At 40.6% G+C, this 18,592-nt stretch overlaps 1 long non-coding RNA gene across 1 annotated transcript; it reads left to right on the top strand.

Moving 5' to 3' along the window:
- Positions 1 to 407: 407 nt before the first annotated feature.
- On the top strand, positions 408 to 3,204 carry LOC138113358 (uncharacterized). Its single transcript, XR_011152118.1, has 3 exons — positions 408 to 443; positions 1,223 to 1,388; positions 3,011 to 3,204. It is a non-coding gene; the product is annotated as an uncharacterized lncRNA (long non-coding RNA).
- Positions 3,205 to 18,592: the final 15,388 nt, after the last annotated feature.

An 18,592-nucleotide genomic window follows, 5' to 3' on the forward strand; every position in this document is an offset into this window, starting at 1 on the left:
CCCAAAAGAAAGAAGTAGGAGCTGCCTTCCTCCCATGTCTGTACTCTGTACCATCTCAGAATGAATCAGGCCTATGACACCTACTTTGTAGAGAGTTTTAGACTCTTAATCCTATTTAAATTTTAATGTGAAGGCTTGTTATAGTTTCTATAATTTGAGGCATTAAAAGCAGATGAAGCATCTTTAATCATAAAAGCTTCATTGCTCTAATTTATGATACCTGCATTTTAAGCCCCACCATAAAGTGGATAGTGTTTGGGGGATGATAGTTCACAGTAAGCAAATGTGATCCATCAGGAAACCTGTTTATATTAAAACATTTTGACAGCACCAGTAATTAAACCTGTTTCCCAGGTGCAGAGCAGTATTTTAAATGCCCCTCTGGCTGCAATACCATTCAGGTTTGTCTGTCTTTTTCCCTTATCACCCACTGCAATAACAAGGTAATGATAAGATGGGAATATATATGGAGGGCTGGACTAGCAATTAGTAATCTAAGCATATAATCAGAATGCTAAAATACCATTTTAACTGATATGTGTATTAGTTTGTATGACACTGAAAAATTCTTTTATGCATTTCCATGTGCTTGAAAAACATTAAATAGGAAATCATGGCACCAGTGCTTGCTGCTGTGAAACGTTATAGCCTAACACGATAATTTCTGACTTTGAAGTGTGAGTTGGCTCTAGAACACAGCTACACAGAGCTTTTTATGCAGATGGCATCTGATTTTTTTCTGTGAACCTTGCTTTGAATAACAGTGCATGAAAACTGGCAACCCCTAAAACGCTGATGAACTCATGAAAGCATAATTTGGACAAGTACATACTTGTGCCATGAAGCCAAGGGTAAGGTCTATTTGACTTACCCACAGCATAGTTCAGATGCTGCTCACTGTCAGACTGACTAAATTCTAGCACCATGTTAACTTGCTTCCTGTCAGCCTCCATCTTAAAAGCCCCAAATTGACAGGTAACCATCCCCTTATTGATATCTTTTTGAAGTAACCAGTCAGTTCTGCTCTTCTCTGCATTGACCAACACAGCAGGCTACAGTGCTGCATTTCCAGCCATGCATCTGAAACCTTTGGGGGAAATCATTGGAAGAAAAATCCCAGGCATGGGTTTGCTCTTAGTGCTTTAGCTAACATATAATTTTGTTATTCTGAAGACGAGGCCCTGGTACATGTATCTGTTTAATTCTTTCCTGGCTTTTGCAGGATTGACAAGGTCACTATATCAAAAGTGGGCAGCTCGGCCTGGGAAATCTGATTATGTTGCGAGGATGTGGTGACTTCTGGCAGTGGGCTGAAAGCACGAATAGCAATCCATCATGAGAAGTTTTGAGCGGGAACAGGACATTCACAGCAAGTCTGGAAAAGAAAGGTTTTAACACTACCCTATTGCACAGCCAAATATGTTGCTACTTCCAATACAATATTTTCTAGAGCTGATGCACAGAGAATTTTCACCACTTGTAAATGCTTGAGAGCATATCTATCATGTGCTTAACTGAAGTATTTATCACCTAAGAACACCTTTAAAAATATCAGAAAGCTATAATTTTTGAAATGCTAAATGTCATCATTATTATTCCTACACAGTTTATATGCCAATACATGCTTCCCCCCAAGCTTGAATTCAGAGAAAATTAAATGGAACAGCTTTTTTCCCCTTTCATGTATTTTTTTACCCATATTGTGAAATAAGACATTGCACAAAACTGGCATGTCACTTGTACAATCTATAGTCATTACAACACAATCTTAAATGCTGAATCAGAAACTGTGTTATATCTTCATATTCAGCGCTAATTGAATAATTTCTATGGCTGCTCACAGCTCTGCACTGTGTCAGGAAGCTATGTAGAAATACTAGTATCATGGGTCTATGCCTGGTGCAAATGAGAACCACATCAGAATCAAAGGGATTTTTGAGTAGTTATTACCTTTTCTAAATCTATAAACATATAAAATTATTTGTTAGAAGCAACTGTTCACCGTCCATTTTATTGATAATTGAAGAAATCTGATTTAGCCCAGCTATAAAAATCATGTTTTTATACATATGGTACATAAGCTATTTGTTTAAAAACCACAACACAGCAGATCACCTGAGACATTGCTCTTAAAAGAGAAAATATGATCATTATTCATAAAGCTATTGTCAGAGGGTTTAAGTGGGCTTTTTGTGTCCTAATGACTCTACATGCTTCTCAGCTGAAGTGCAGCACACCCATTTCTATCTGGGTTTCTAGGGTAAGAGGCTGCCTAGATCACCAGAGAACTGGCAAAGTCTGTCTCCTAAGCAGTGTAAGGAATATCTGTTAGGAGGAGTTGTAAAAACCTGTGCTACAGGAAAGTTACAGTTTGCAACAATGACTTGTGCTTGTCCTACAAAATACCAGCTCTGTGCCACGCTGTGTGCTGGTGCTGTATCTGTTCAGTGTTTATGTACCAACAATCAAAGTACTCCCATAACCACGGGACTGGGTCATGTCCTGTCTTGTTCATTGGGGAATTAATTGCACTTGTTTCAGAGTTAGCTGTTAAGGAGATTAGGAAGGTGAAGCATAGCAGGGTGGCTGTGGTTGCATGGCAACTGGAAAAGAACAGTAACATCTGGTATTCTTAATTTTCTAAGAACCTATAGATCTTTGTGCCATTGCATGAGTATTATTATTTCTACAACCATGACTCATTTTTCTTATTTGTTAGCCAAAAGGTAATGTCCTTGATGTTACCAGTTGACCCAAGGGCAAAGTTAGATATAACATTGGATGCTGTGATGTTAAAGTCAGCTTCCTAATTGCCAGGCATTGTTAGCCCCAGAGGATATTCTCCAGCAGCAGCATAGAGGAAAAGGTCTTTCCTCACAGGAAAGACCGGCTTTGAGGTTAGTCAGCCAGTGCTGTTAGCTACTTCAGCATAGGGTGTGTCTCCTGAAACAATCGATTTAGCTGAAGTTTTGTTTATTGTCCAGCTGCAGGACTATTTCTTTCCTTTTAGGAGGGCAGGAAGACCAGGCCATCTGTCTCAAGAATGGCTTCTACAAGGAAAACTGCATTGAGTGCACTTTAACTCCTCTTCCTTCGTAATTTCCCCACTTGTGGCTCTGAATGCTTTGTGTTGTATTTCTGATGAACGAAGGAGCCTTATGAAAGCAGTGCTTTACTTCATTCATTTTTGAAATAAAGAAATCAGTAAGTGATGTGGTGTCAAGTGTAGACCAGACTGGTTTTGTTCATCTGCCTTTAGCATTTGACATCACTCCCCCACCACATGGCTTTCTTCAGTCGTACTTTAAAATAAAATGAACAACAGGGTTTTCCACAGAGCTTCCCACTAGGGAGCTGCAGACATTGGGCAGACTCAGCAAGTGCCACAGCACTTGGCTGTTACAGAGCCTTGGAAAACCTCCCTAGCCTTGCCACACAAGGGACAAGGTCTATTTTAAGCTATCCTTGCCTCTGTGTAGGAACCCAAACCAGCCCATTTCTAGGGCAAAGCTGCTGATCTCATCAAACCTGACTGACAGTGGGGCTTTGGAGAGCAAAAGTTCCAAGGGAGAGTGGATATGCTCCCCACACCACTCAGCACCTCTCTCCTCTGGACCTACTGATCTGCTCAATGCCAGGCCAAAAATAAATGCCAAAAGCAAGCCAAAGCCCCCTTTTCAGCCTGAACCCATTGCTGGAAAGATCAAGCAGAGACCTGGAGTTTTGTGAGCATCAACGAGGAGCTGTTTTCCTCAGTCACTGAACTTCAGTGAACCTTGTGTGTGTGTTTGCTTGGCTGCTACAATTTTCATTGTCTCCCAAGAAGCTGCTGAGAGCATTTTAAAAAAGCTAACAATTGTATAAAAGTAGCAAATTAGCTTCTTATATTTTAAAATATTGAGTAGACTAGCAGATTTTATAACTGATGCATAAAAATTTCCTTTTCCATATCCTGCCTTTAAGATTTCATTTTATAAAGCCACCTTTGTCAATCCTCTTTTGGTACTTCCTATTCATCCTTTTGTTCAGATCTTTTTGAGACTCAGCCCAGATTAGAATTCATCATGTCTAAAAAAATGAGATGCTAAAGGTATTCTTTCTTCAATGTGCATCTCCAGCCTTTCTTGACAGGCTGTCAAGAAATATGTCTCTAAAAAGCCAGGTTAGATCCTCAGAGACAACCAGTGATGCAGTTCTTAGTAATGTGCTAAAACCCAGTCAGAGTGCACCTTATTGTTGCTGTGTGCAGTGATGTGACATGTGAGTTATTTGTTTGCTCTGCCATAAGATAGCATTAAGGGATATAATGTGAACAGATCACTCATTTGTGGAAATATTTATGGTGCTGCTTTCGAGGGATCATTCAATTCAAAAGCAGATGGCAAGGCATGGATATTCATGGACTATTTTAAAAGCTATCTTAGGTAAAATGTTTTCATACAGAGCAGCTAAAACCTGTAACATTCCGATATTTTACAACACTTATTGCTTAATGTTTACATATATTTACAATAAATCTTCATAAATGCTACTCAAGCAAGAATTTGCTAGTTCCACTTTTTATTACAGTATATCCCATGAGTTCTTTATTGCTCAGGCCCCTGACCCCTGTCATCTACACATGACTTAAATAGTACTCAGCTGAGGGGGCCTACTGTGTTCAGCAGTGTTTGCAGCAGGGCAGACTCTGGGAACATGTGGCAAGATTTTCGGTTACCTGGGGATTTGGAACTTCCCTCTCATGACGGCTAAAAGAAGTCTAGCTCTAGAAGTGATGGTCTTGTCTGCTCAGAGCTGTAGAATCCTTTTAAGGTGTTACTTTGAGCATCCAGAAAACAAATCTTTTTTAAAGATGATTTCCAAAGGCTTTACTATTCTGCGAATACAAATTCAGGTAAATGTGAAGTAGCTGTTTCGATAATTTCATGTCATTCTTGCCCAACTGCTCAAAGCCCAGCTTTCCATGGTTCAGTGTTTAGAAAAGGAGGTGAACAAAAGTCCTCTATTACATTGAGTTGGAGGATTGACCTTTTTCATAGAATAGGTGATTTAACATATATTAAAATGCCAGAAATTTTTCAGCTTCCTGATTGTGTTTGATGTCCCTCACCCAGCATTCCCTGGGCTGCCTCTTCCTCACTGCCTTCTGCTCCTTCAGGAAACATCCACATGCCTTTTCCACACCGTGGCTTTAGAGACCCACACACTGAAGTTTGACATAAAAGGAAAAAAAATTACCAGAATGTACTTTGAAATTTTTCCCTCAGTCAAACTTGTGACACAGAACTTTGCTTTATCCATTTCAGCTGTGTTCACTTGCAGTGCTCTTGTTCTCAGCTGTCTGACATTTAAGATAGTCCCCATTGTGTTGTGGTACTTCAGGTGTGGGCTCTGTGCCTACCTTTGGTGGGTTCTGGCCCTTGGTCCCAGCTGGGGCTGTTTGGGTTGTTCCCACTGCCCAGCTGTTTGCAATGAGCAAATGAGCTGTGCTGGAGCCTGCTTGGTTGGGGTGGGCAGGGCTTGGGGCTTTTCCCTGTGCTTGGGGCAGGGGCCTTGCCTGCAGTACAGGAGCTGCTGGGAGCATGGGGTTGTTGTTGGTTTTGTGTAGGCTCCTTTCCACAGGATGGGCAGGTAAGTTGCTGAGGTTTTATGTCACTGAGGCTGTCATGCTGTGAATGATGAGTGGCTTTGATAGAGGAAGTAAGGACTGAAGTGCATTAAGATACCACAACTGTTTCCTAAGTAAATGTCTTTTGAAGTGCTTGGTTTCATTTTTTTTTTTTTTTTTAATGGCTGTATAAATATGGAGGTATAGTGCTGAGTGTGGGTCAGACTATTTTAGTTGTGGTCTGTCTTGCTTCTGAACAGCTACTAGTGCTGGGGATTGACTAGCTTGAACTTTGCTGAGTTGAATGTACTGGTCCCTGCACTGCTGGAATATCTTTAGATGTTAGGGAGAGGTTTTTACCCTTTTTACTGTTTCCATTGGGTCTAGTCTTGTTATAGCTCTCATGGTAATAAAAATTATTATTAGAGAGTCCTGCTTCTTCTGACTCCCTCATCCACCCCAGTGTTGGTATAGCTATTTCATGTTAAAATTGAAATAAGCCCTGTGACTGAGTGTGACCTCCCACCCACTGTGGGCTGTGCTTGTTCTCCAGCAGTACCTTTGGGAAGGGACCATCCTTCAGACCTCCATCTAACTCGTTGCTTTATTTCCATCTTTGTTTTTCTGCAGCCTCACAGTGCTGGTCTCTTTACTCTTTCTACTCCTACACATTGGACTGTCTCTCAGCTAATAGTAAGTGTACTTGGTGCCATAGCAGGAGCAGTGTATGCTCTAGGAAATACCTTGCCACGAGCATTCAAAGCCTGATGTAGAGTATGTACTTATATGCATATGTACGTGGTGTTTATTAAAATGTGCTTGAATAAGTATTAATAATGGATACAATGCTAATGTTTGTTATGGGTTTTCAACTCACTGGGGAAAGTGGAGTATAAACTGCAACTTGAAATATTTCCCTGTTGAGAAATAGGTGGATTACAACTAGTGCAGTGTGCTCACTTTTCAGGAAAGCTATTAGTTAAGTCTCATTAATGCCATAAATTGTCTGAGGGAGATAATGCGCATCTGAAAAATGCTTCTGAGTAGGTAAGTACATGTGTACAGCCCTGTTAACAGCATAGCAAAGATTGAAGCTGTTCTTTATGACTTAAGTACAGCATCTCTGTTATCTGTGCTTATAGAGAAAGATCTGGGTAGAAGAGACCTGGGATTAAGGGTCCCTGTTCACTTTGACCCAATCTGGTACTGACTTTCATAGAAAAAAATTGGAAACCTAGATTGGCTAAGATGATCTGCAGAGTTTGTGCTATTTGGGTTCAATTACTTAAGCCTGGTTTCCACCATCATTCATGCTCTGTGGTGGTTTGTGCTATGAAAGCCTGTGAAGTATTGCAGCAGGAGTCTTTCAAATTCCTCATCTTGCCTGGAAAAAAGAATACTAAGGGGTAAAAGCAAAACAAACAAATGAGACTCAGCAAAACTTACTGACTCTGCACAATGTTGAGGCAGGCAGTCTGTGGTAGATTTTAAATGAAACAAGAACACAGGGGACTATATTTAATTTAAACACCACTCATCCTAAAATAACTTAACCTGCAGAATGATTGCTGTGCAAACACTGTAATAATATAGCAGAGCTGTCACTTCAGTCAGTATTTAATAGTCTCTGGCCGATTTCATTATTAACACTTAGAACACTTCATGAAAAGTGATGAAAGTACCGATACATAACTGGTACTGAAATCTCCGAGATCCCACGGAACATTTTTGTAGCTACTGCCTGACACTTCTCAAGGGGCACTGCAAATGCTTGTGAACTTGAGCTGTTAGCAGCAGATGCCAAAACTCCTCTTGTTTCAAAATTGCAAACAAAGTAGATGAAATGAGCTCCTCACAGTTTTGCTTCTGTGTGGAAGCCTGGTAAGGGAGATGAAATGTTTCCTCCTGCTATTGCAAATGATTGGGAATTATTTTTTCTCTTAATTTAAATTTACATGAAGACCATGCTGATATCTCATACTGGCTGGAAGATTTATTGAAGGAACAACACAAGAATAAATACCAAAAAAAGACTGTAGTGGCAGAAAAAGTGCCTGCAGTTACGCTGTCCTGATGAAATAAAGCAGCAGACTAGCCATTGTACTAATTTATACTTGTGTGTGTATATAGACAATGAAATTAAGGTCCAAGTATGAGAGAGTACCACTGAATTCATTAGAGGTCTTGTGGGTTTTTTAAGGCTCCAGAAATAGACTTCCCTTATACTGGGGGAGAGTGTGTGGGTTTCTGTGTGTGTTATCACTGGGCTTTGGGTGGAGATGGTTCATGTAGCTGTGGCTGGGCTGGTGGGTGTTGTTAGTAACAGCTGGCACAGGGCTAAGTCCAAGGCTTGATCATGGTCTGAAGGAGCTCAAATGGAATCCCTAGAGAGCGTGGGTATTTCTTTAGTTCCTGGCATCAGCTCAAGCTGTAAGTCACAACCTTCCTATGTTGAATTGCAGCAGCTGGGAGGTTTGTGTCTTTCCATTAGTGACAGATTAAGTAGCTGTATTTTGAACTTGGAGATCTTGACTTTAGGTGCACTTGTGCTGGCACCTGGTCTGGAATAAACATAAGCATGGAGCTTCTGGCCTTCCAGGCCAGAGTAGTAGATGGGTGAGATGAGGCCAGTGATGCAGGGGTCTGCATGGTTAACATGGAGAAAACCCGTTGGACGTTCCTTTTCTTCCTTCTTCAACTTCTATGAGTATCTAGGAACGCCTCAAGGCATTTGACTGGTATTGAATGGTCATTTGAGTTACTGCGTTCTGACACTTATGTCATGAAACTGAAAGGACATTGGTTGAAAGGATGGGTGTCACTAGTAACTGAATTTTAATACTGAATTCCCAGCTGAGGTGTCTCCACTGGATGTGTTGGTTTCGCTTTCTGAACAATTGCATTTCAGATAACAAGGAAGGTAAGAGGGTGGCTAGATTCTCTTTTCTTTAAAAAAAGTTGTAACATCTCCCCACTGCTTCTCTTTGGTATTGCTGGGATGTGACACAAACTATGGAATTTGGGAATCTCTATAATGTAATGATGCTGAATATCTGCAGTCTAGACATTGGCTTGGTTGGGATTTCAGCTGATATGGAAGCACTTGGACATAAACCACGCTTGATTTAAAGGAAAATTAATGCTTTGAATATTTTCAGGCTTTGTATAATGTTGCTTTGGATGTAAAAAAAAAATCCAAATGAGCTTGAAGCTTAGATTAACATAGGTGATGTTTCCTAAATGTGCCAGTGTCTTCAGAAGGTGGGGTGAGAGATGTAGAATAGTTTGTGCTGGCAGGGACTTTTAAAGATCAATAAGACCAACCCTTGTGCAAGAGGCTGCAACATCTGCACTCGATCCCATTCTGTCGTTGATGAAGACTGGTCTCAATATGGACCCCTGAGAGACAACACTTGTCCCTGATCTCTGGATATTCAGGAGAACTAGTTAACTTCATGACAAGTTGAGCTGACCTGGTGTTAAAATTACCTTGTGCAACAGAACCTGGAGTAGAATGCAAAGCCCTGTGTGTCTTGGGGTGACTTTATGATGTGTATCCCATTTCGCTGCCCTATGCCCAGAAATTAACTTTGTGCCTTTCTATGCCTCTAAACTGAGCCTGAGAGGGGGAAGGAAAAACTGAGCAAAACTTTTTCAAAGCAGTTTGCAGCTTGTTCAAGGTCATACAGAGATAGCAATTTTTTTTCTTTCCAGCTGTGGCAGGGGAGCGAGGAAGCACCCGGCTGGCTGCTCCCAGGTCAGTTTTTGGCCAGTTGTTCAGTTCCTTTTTTCTCCAGAGAGACTGAGAGTTGAATTTTTCCCCTTCCCTGGAATTTCAGATTTTCTCCCTTTTCTGCTGGACTGCTTCAATATCAGAGCACATCAGGAGAACTTTCCACTGGGCACAGAGGGCCTGGCCCTGGGCCAAGCCCCAGCTCCGAGGGCCAAAGGGAGGACTCTGACACTTTCCCAGGTTTTTTCTCCACAGCGAGAGATTTTATTATTTAGCATTATTTTCCTTTTCCTGTGTGTTTGCTAAATAAATAGTTTTTATCTCTTTCACTTTCCTTTGAGGAAAATTTATTTTTCCCCAAACCTGGTGGGGGGAGGGGTGGTAACTTACCTTCTCTCAGAGGATATATTTCTAAATTTGGCCAAACCGGTACCCTGTGTTATGGTGACAGGCTGGACAATCTCAGTGCTATTTCCATATGCTTTCCAATGCCTCCATCTGCCCTGCCTCCCTCCTGATGTAATTGTGCTACCTGATTGCTCTGTGTGCAACTGCTATTGTTTATTACTTGATCTTTCTTCATGCATGTTTGCACACCCTCTAAATGTACTGAGGGAGTTTGTAGGCTACAGTCTTGCAAGTTGGGACAACATTTAGATTTACTCTGGAATTGAGGAACAAGGGATTTATTTAGTAAAGAGGGTTATCTTTGGAAGATCAACCACATACATTTGTTGTGTGTTCATAGCAGTCGGACTGCAAGAGCCCAACCTTTTCTGTGCCTCCTTGCACACTTCTTAGTTCTCCTGTGGTCCTGGGCTATCTGGCTCCTGTTATAAATGAAAGCTTGGCAGGGATGCTTGCAGCAATAAAGGGCTATGGGATCAGCCCCATAGTGTGCTGACAGACATGTGCAGCCTGGCTCTTAGGGATGGTGCTGGCTAAAGCAGAAGGGAGTTCTTGGTGCTCAAAGGCAGGAGAGACAGGTTGGGTGCTGCCCCAGGGGGTCTGGCTGAGGACCTGAGATGTGGTGCAGAGCCTGGTGCCTGCTCTGGCCTATGCTGGGGTGAGGCTGATGGGGATTGGGAGAGGGCAACAGGAGGCCACTGCTTAATCTTGTTCAGCTCTTAGGGCTGCATCAACTAAACTGGGCTTGTTCATTTAGTAAACTATTAAAGATGTTGTCTTCAGGGTATTTATTTCAGGCAGTTCTAGTGAAGTAATCCTTTAATTCCTCAGAGTAAATGCTGATGAGGATTTACTGCGCACTAAGCAGTGTGGAGGTCACTGTGAGTGGTTACAAAGTGTGTTTGGGAGCAGTGTGGCTGCTGTCCCCTGGAGCTGGGCTGGGGGAGCTGCAGGATGTCCCCTCAGCTGACCCACAGCAGGGCTGTCCTCTGTGGGTGTGGGTGGGTGCTGTGCTTGGGAATGCTTGTGTTTCTGAGCCTGGAGAAAGGGGCTGGTACTGCTTCAACTTTGGCTGAAACCACTTCTCCTCTAAATGTTCTGCTGCTTCTTCCTGTTATGTGTGCTGCTCAGCCTTCTCTCCTCTGCCTTGATCTTTCTTTCCCTGGGTTGTCTCAAATAATGAGAGAAGCCCCAGATGAAACCATGGCCTGATGTGCATAATTCAACTTCAGCACAGTTCTGTCCATATGTGTTATCTTGACCACAAAATCAAAATGGTTTTTCATTGTTTAAACAATGATTTCTTCACTCTGTACCAAGAGTGGTCTGCACTTAGGAGGCCAGGAGAAGGCCTGTGCTCTTCCACTTAGTTAAAATGGCTGTGCAGAGCTTTGATTAGCTAGGTTTGCAAGTTAGGAATTATTTATCCTCATTTTGATATTGGTGAAGCAAGTCAAAAGAAATATGAGGGGAGCTGCAGTGTGTGGTAAGCAAAGGAACTAGGATTTCACATTCCATTAAATTGCATTTCCCAAGGGAACTGGTTCCCTGGGAACACCAGGGAGGTGGTGTTGAGGCTGCATGATAGGAAAGTAATGTGAGTAAAATCTTACGCCAATATTTTGGATGGGAAGCTGGTTACAGAATGTCATTTGGTATTAAGAATGATGAAAAGGAAATGATTGCCTGCAGTGGGAGAACATGTAGGTCCAGTAAGTAGTTTATTTGCTCTGGAAATTCCTTTGTTCATGGAAAATTTGTTAGTAGCGAGAGCATGGCTCTGGTCTGAGCAGGTACTCCTGGTCTCTGCCTGGCACTGTGGTGCTCTGACTCCCTTCTGTAAAATGTTCCTCTTTATGGTTGCAGCATTATTTGCAAAAATCTGATGTTAGAAGCTAATTCTTGGGTAATAATAACTCAAAACCTGAAAGTATTGGAAAAGCAGTCACATAGAAACTTGAGCCTGTTAGCAACTTTTCTACTGTGGAGGAAAAATGATGAACAACTTTTACCAATTCCAAGTTACTAAATCAAAACTTAAAGTATCCTTTTCTAATAAACTGGATTCTTTCAACTTCTTCCATTTCTCATCTCAGACATGGAGCTGATTTACATGGAAACATTTTGGGTTAGAAGTTCCAACATGTTATGTTTTCTTTCCATAGATAAAAAAATTTTTTTTCTTGAAATTAAGTATATTAAAAGGCACTTGAAACTTTGACTAATAGAGCACTGTAGTTTGAAATGTAATGTGCTTTTATTAATAGCTAAAACGTGTAGGTTTTGCATTATTTCTGAGTAACTGTAGTCCCTGACAGATCCCATAGTGGAAAGGGGCTGTTTAATTTAATACTAGAAGCTCAAAGATATTGTAAACAGCTGTTCTTCAGTTTAGAAATAGTGTGATCTGGAAAATAATAAGTCTCATTACAGAGTGGAAAAGGAAATATTTTGACCTAGAAAATAAGGTAAGAAGTTTCATGAGTACTAAGTACCAATAGTCACCCTTAAAAATGAGAATATTTAGGTGTACCTTAATCTGGCATGTCATTATGTTTATAAAGCTTGTGACATGGCTTAGTACAATGTGTTGCATTTAATGTTATTGTTGACCTATGTCATCAAATAACATGAACAGTAACTATAAAATTAAATATAAAGATTTATTTTAAAGTATAATTCAACATGAAATAAAATTTTTAAATATCATCCTACTTCTGGAAGTTGTTCTGAGTGAAAAATGCAGTTTGATGCAGTTTGAGTGACACAGGACACTGAATATGTGCATGTTCCTGCAGCCTGCAAATATCAGTGTGGTGTTGGAAGTGAGTCAAGGCTGCTTACACTTCATAGTCTCAGCAGAGGGTGAAGTTTAGCCTTGTGGGAGTCACTGGCACATTCCCATTTGATGAAGTGAGGCCAGGATTTTGGCTGTGGCTCCACAAGCAGCTTTGTCCGAGCAGTTCCCATTGCCCTTGTGGAAGACAGCACAGAGGAGTCCCCATTTCTGTGGGGACCTTGGGCTGTGCTGTGGGCTGTCATGGCAAAGCCTGGAGGCTGCTGGGGCTAGAGAGGGATGTGCTGCAGAGCAAGAAAGCCCTGGTGTGACTGCCCTCTCTTCCTGCTGCAGCTGTTGTCTTAATTAACTATCTGTATCTACCACTGATAGGCATGGGAACCTCACCTGTGTATGCCTAAAACAGCAATACTGATTATATTTTGAAGCAGAAATGCCATCTTTCTAGTGTTTGAAGACTAAATTCAGACCTTTGCAAGGGAGGACAAGTTGATGTTAAGGCCAGCATGTTGCAGCCTCACTCCTTGTTTACCTGGTTGAGATCAAAGTATGAGATTACTAGAGCCTAGTCAGCACTTCATTATCAGGAAGTTTTTATTTAAGCTCTCTCAAGGTATTAAACTACTGCCTGTTAAACTGATTTTCCTTTTTCTGGTGATTAAATCAGTAGCAGATTATATCTCAGAGAGGGGAAGAAGGGAAGACACCAGGGGCAGTGAAATTACAACTTAAAGTACCATAGAATGGTTTGTGTCGGAAAGGATTAAAGGTGGTCTAGTCCAACTCCCTTACAACGAGCAGGGATATCTTCAACTAGACCAGGTTGCTTGGAGCCTTGTCCAGTTTGACCTTGGATGTTTCCAGGGATGGGGCTTCTATCACCTCTCTGGCCAGTCTGTTTCAGTGTCTCAGTGTGCTTGTAAAAAATTTCTTCTCTATATGTAGTCTAAATCAACCCCTCTTACAGCTCAAAAACATTCCCTCTTGTCCTGTGGCAAGAGGCCCTGCTACACGAGCATCAGCCTGCCAGCCTTCTTTCTCTTGTACTTGTTGCTGGCTCAGTCTAGTACTTGACAGTCTTCAAGAGTTAATGAATTCTAAAGAGCTCTTGTGTAGTTATCTCCATTTTTGCAGAGGAGAAACAGAGTCAGACAAATTAAATGCCATGCCCAAGGTCACTCAGGAAAAACAAGCATATTTGTGTTCTGTGTTGCTTTTGCCTACTGGCCAGTCTGCATTGTTTTAGGTGAAAAACACTGCTTGTCTTTCTCATGTCTGTTATTGAGATGGATGTTTATCAACACACCTCATGAGAACAAGCTGGACGAGGAGCTAGAGAGCATCACATGTAGAGTTATTTTTCCAATGGCCTTAACTGCTGCCATTAATCACAGGACTTTTTGTAAGATTTGTCATGATTCACTTTTGCTCCATCACTGCTAGTTGTTTACCTAACAAACAGGAAGAAATAAGCACAATTATCACTGTGTAGGCAGAGAAACAAATCTTCAGAGTAGAAGTTATGACAGTTGCAGACTTTATAACCCTTAAGATGTTTGTTAAGGTGGATAACATTACTAAAGTAAGCTGTGCTACAGATGATATTTGTGGTCGTTAATTTTGTGTCATATACACATCTCAGCTTTGGTCTATGTTTTCCTTGCTATTCTCACTGCTATTGTCATGTCCAAAATGCTTCTGTGGAGAAATCATAACAGCTGTAGTGCTGGTATTTATTTTTTCCAGGGTCTGTCTCCCACTACAATAAGTATTTGCAGTACCAGTGTCACTTAAAAATACAGTTCTGGGAAGAGATGCTTGCTTGTGACCACAAATGCTCTCCAGAGCCTTTCCATACCTTCTTTCCCAAGGCTTCACTTTGCAGGCCTTGCAAAGCCTTGCTCCACTTTGCAGGTCTACTTGTTTAGTCAGGACAGATGAAGGTCAAGTACAATAATGTGTTTTGGTGAACAAATGGTTCATGTGTGGAGTGGCATCTGAGTGTTCAGCAGTCTTCACCTATTGCATGTCTCATATATTGACCAATTTCCATTATGTAGTTCTAGATAACCAGGTAAGACTTGTATCATAAAAAGATTGTTTTGGCTAATTTGTTTATCCACATTCTAAATGGACAAATTAATATACCATGTGTTTGTAGTGTATTTTTTTAAATTATAAAATGCTACAGGTGTCTTGCATACCTTCATCAGCCATTTGATAGACTACAGGAATTTTACTCATTAGTGTGTTATCTGGCTGCTTATCAGCCTTGCCTTCAAGTTCTGAACATGTTGTCCTGTTGTAGTAATTGGGCTTTGTTCTTATCAGGTTTGTGTGGCTTTGTATTAGAGTAGAAATAATTTTTTTTAGTAGAAATAAAAGGAGCATGAATAACACTCTTATGTTAGAGAATTTGTGAGGATTACTGTGTATAAAATGCATTTGTACCTTTAACTGATAAAGCCATAACAGGGCCCCCCACTGAGAAACTTGATGAGTCAGACCTGGCAAAATAGTAGGGAAAAACACAGACTCTCCAGAGATAAAAGAAGGGAATATGTTCAGTGGGGATACCCTTGCCTTTATGTCAAACTGTAGAATTTCCTGCTTAACTGAGATGTGTGGACAATCTGCTACTGTCTAACTATCAGGAGAAAAAGGGAATCATAAATCAATTTGTGAGCCTGCAGTGAAGGTGACACAGTCAAGTGCAAGGTAAAAGTAGCTATTGACATAGCTCAGTGCTGTTGGAATTTTTCTGAGGAATTAGGGTGGAAAAGTCAAGCAAAATAAAAAGTGAAAGCTCTATACTTGTTCTCCCATATCTTAAATGCCTTTAAATCTGAGTTGGGTTTTTGGTTTCCATCACCACAGTGGTTCCTGGTGCTGTGGTAGAATGACAGGTCTGTAACCTGGCAGCCTTGAAAGTGGTACTGCAGGAAGGTCAGTGCAGAGGGAAGAAGGAGGGACAGTTGAGCATCTGTATTATTTACAAGGTTTTCTATCGGTGAAAGTGGGGAAAAGCCACGGGGAGCCAAACAAATTGGGATGCAGAAAGACCAAAGCTGAGAAAGAAAACCACCAAATACAAAGGCTTTTTCTAATCTGTCTAGAAATATTATCAGTAGTGTTTAACTGCTTGCCACTGAGTAGGATATACCAGTAAAGAAGCAGGATCAAACTACTATGGGCATTCTTGCTAATCAAATATGACACCAAGAGCAATAACCCCCCTGCTGGTATTAGCTCCAAGGTTGCATGCAAGGTACTAGGCACCTCATTTTTCTCACTGAATGTTATGCTTATGGGAAGAAATAGGAGCTTTCCAGTGGAAGCTGGAAAGGTGATCGTGGGGAGCTGTCATCCCAAAATAGATAAGCTAGGAAATCACCTACCCTGTTTCTTAAAAATGCAGTCAAAAGTAATTTTGTGCATCAATAGAAGTACTCCACAGAATTAGTGTACCTTCAGCGGTTTCAGTGCTTAGTCCATATTCTTTTGGATCCATGTGAGATGGCAAGTCCAAAATAGATGCCCAGTCAACTGTACTGAAGATCTTGCTTATTATAGTGTGATTGAATAAACAGAAGGGTGCTAACCCAGAGTATCTGACAAATAACTGTGCTGAGCTCTAAGATTAGGCATAATGACTCTGCATACTGCTTATGGGTACAGCAACGAAAGCATTAATGTGCATCTGTATTCTGATTAAGAGTGAGAATTAATCTGTGTGGAGCCAAGAGCTGTACAGACCTTCATATCCTCTCCATGTGCCTGAAAGCTTGTGTGTTCTGGCCAGCTCTTGACTGTGGCTTTTCTGTAGCTCCAAATATGGATACTTACTTCTTTAGGGAGGAAAAAAAATATGTCAATCTGTGTTGCTCTGAGATGTAGTGTTTTACAAGACTAACAGTGTGTGGCACTTAATATGCAGAAAGAATGTAGTCAAGACTTATATTCCATTTAGATGGAATAAATGCAATTTAGCTTTCAGCTGACTGAGATACAGTTGACAACAAATGTGATTCAGCATTATCTGAAGCAAAATTAGCTGCACTTATTTAAAGAGTTTAATCTCATTGAAGAAGGGGCTTGGCTAAACAAAATCTGATTTTATTTTTTCATTTAAGTACTGATTTTGATTCAATTGTTACAGGATATAGTATTTTTCTTTAATTTTTATTTTAAAAAATAATAATCAGTTGCAAATTTGCAGCCCATCCTTGATGGGGTTATTTTGTGTTATTGCTCAGTATGACTGTTTCTCTTTTACAATTACTGACTTGTTTGACTTTGAATATTAATCTTCTGTGTATAAAGAAGAATTAAATCTGATTCTTTCTGGCAGAAAAACTTCCTTGTGAAAATCTTAAAATAAGACATTAAAAACACTCTTTGCTGCAAAATTTTGAAATGGATATACAAGGTGCATTTAATATTTGCAATTGAAATAACTTTCAAGTTTGAATCATAGAATGGTTTGGATTGGAAGAGGCCTTAAAGACCATCTAGTTCCAGTCCCAATCTCTTTTGGGAAGGGATACTTTCCACTAGACCAGGTTATTCGGTGTTCCATCCAACCTGACCTTGAACAACACTCCCAGGAATGGGGCATCCACCACTTCTCTGCTGGCACTTGTTCCAGTGCTTCTCCACCCTCATAGTGAAGATTTAATCTTGTATCCAATCTAGACCTGCCTTCTTTCAGTTTTAAGCCATTACCCCTTGTCCTATTCATCCATGCCCTTGTAAAAAATCCCTCTCCCCCTCTCTTGTATGCCTGGATCATCATGGTAGGTGTTTCCTGGCCAAACTGAGTCTGGCCAGTACTTCTTGGGAGCAAAAAAAAAAAAAATTCCAACATCAGCAAATTTTATCAAATTACACTTGCCCTAAAACTGTAATAGGCTGTTTGTACCACTTGGGTTTCCTTCCATTTTTATGGTGAGTGAGCTGTTGTGATTTCTGTGAGGACTCATGTAGGATGTGGTTCATTTTGTGCACACTAGCTTTGTGTTTGACAGGTGCAGACTCGACTCAGAGGTTCTTTAATGCCCTGATGAGATCATGTCTCTTTCATTCAGGAAATACAGGAGTAGAGCCAATTCTGACCTGGGCTATACTCCCATCTGAAACCAACCTGCTTGGCTTTAAATGAGGATGGAATTTGGCCTGAGTTTTGTGCTCTTTGGAGCAGAGGAAAACAAGAAGTGATCTCATCAGATATAAAACCTGTAAAATACACTCAGAGTTTATGAATGCTAACATCGAAAAAAGTATTTGACTTAATCTTACCAACTTGAGACTTTATAGGCACGGTCTGAGTAAATTAACTAGTGGACCTTTGTAAGGATCATTGTTTAATATTTTACAGGTGCATCTTGGAAGAATTTGTTGATATTGAGATCTGTTTTATGATTGGTTAGGAGGTTTGCTGAAAAACTGCAACACTGCAGATCAGAAGTTACTTTTGTCTCTTCTCAGGGAGATACCAGCCCAAATGTGGAAAAGCGGAGAGGCAAGTGACAAAGTATGCCAACTAGTTCTTGCTTCCAGCCTCTCTTCCTGAAGTACTGTAAGTCACCACTTTCTCTATTACTTCACTGTTCCAGGATATTGTGTCACTCAATACTATTTCTCTAGAGTGAGAGCCTTTTACCTTGAGCAAGCTAGAAGTCATTCACCTTTATTCCCTGCCTAAAGAGGTATTTTTTCTTCTTTTTATTTTTTCTTTAAATTACCATTCTCTTTCTTTCTTTTTTTTTTTTAATTTAACTTCTGCATAGATTGGAAAATTGACAAGTTGAGAGATTTCCATCCTGGGACAGCAAGAAAAGCTGTACTCTGAGGTGGTAGGGCTATTATACACTCCTTTGTCATGATTTGTTTATCAGACTCTTAACAAATTATACTTCTGGGTTTAGCTGGTTTTGTTTGGAGTTTTTCCCTTTCCAAATAACTTTGGTTTTTAAAACTGTGATGGTTTAAGTGATGTGCTTATGGAAGCAATATAACACTGATAGTAAAAAAAGTGCCTAAATTA

The sequence above is a fragment of the Aphelocoma coerulescens genome, chromosome 7 (genome assembly GCF_041296385.1).
Source record: "Aphelocoma coerulescens isolate FSJ_1873_10779 chromosome 7, UR_Acoe_1.0, whole genome shotgun sequence".
In the NCBI taxonomy this organism is placed as follows: domain Eukaryota; kingdom Metazoa; phylum Chordata; class Aves; order Passeriformes; family Corvidae; genus Aphelocoma; species Aphelocoma coerulescens.